Below are 252 nucleotides of genomic sequence, written 5' to 3'. Positions count from 1 at the left end.
CTCCCCTGGGCTGCCACCTTGGGGCTGCACGACGGGCGGAAGGACCCGGGGAAGGAGTCCCGAGTGAGCCCAGGCTGGATTCCCACGGCCCGGGGCTCCGCCGGACATCCCTCCTGCCCTCCTCCCGACCCCCGACGAAAGACGGGGGAAGCGTGGCCCAATCGGGTCCGCGGCGGAAGCGCGGCCCAACGAATGAGTAAGTCGGGCGCGGGCACGGCACCTTGTTTACCCCACTCGGCGGCGGGCCCCCGC

At 73.0% G+C, this 252-nt stretch overlaps 1 protein-coding gene and 1 long non-coding RNA gene across 3 annotated transcripts in view; one reads left to right on the top strand and one right to left on the bottom strand.

The window, feature by feature from the left end:
• LOC114005556 (uncharacterized) overlaps positions 1-252 on the bottom strand; it is a 1,416-nt gene extending 1,164 nt beyond the window's left edge. Inside the window, exon 1 of one of the 2 annotated variants that reach the window (XR_003547398.1) lies at positions 221-252. This is a non-coding gene — a long non-coding RNA (uncharacterized LOC114005556). Of the gene's footprint in view, positions 1-17; positions 126-220 lie in introns of those variants that run through there. The other variant, XR_003547399.1, reaches the window with a different exon arrangement.
• Positions 176-252, top strand: part of STAG2 (STAG2 cohesin complex component) — a 169,616-nt gene continuing 169,539 nt past the window's right edge. The window contains exon 1 of the mRNA XM_006165696.3: positions 176-196. The gene's annotated coding sequence lies outside the window, so the exon portion shown is untranslated. The remainder of the gene's footprint in view (positions 197-252) is intronic.

Source organism: Tupaia chinensis, unplaced genomic scaffold (assembly GCF_000334495.1).
Source record: "Tupaia chinensis unplaced genomic scaffold, TupChi_1.0 Scaffold143996_1, whole genome shotgun sequence".
In the NCBI taxonomy this organism is placed as follows: Eukaryota; Metazoa; Chordata; class Mammalia; order Scandentia; family Tupaiidae; genus Tupaia; species Tupaia belangeri.
The sequence above is the reverse complement of the archived record's forward strand: the minus strand, read 5'-3'. Positions and strand labels throughout refer to the sequence as shown.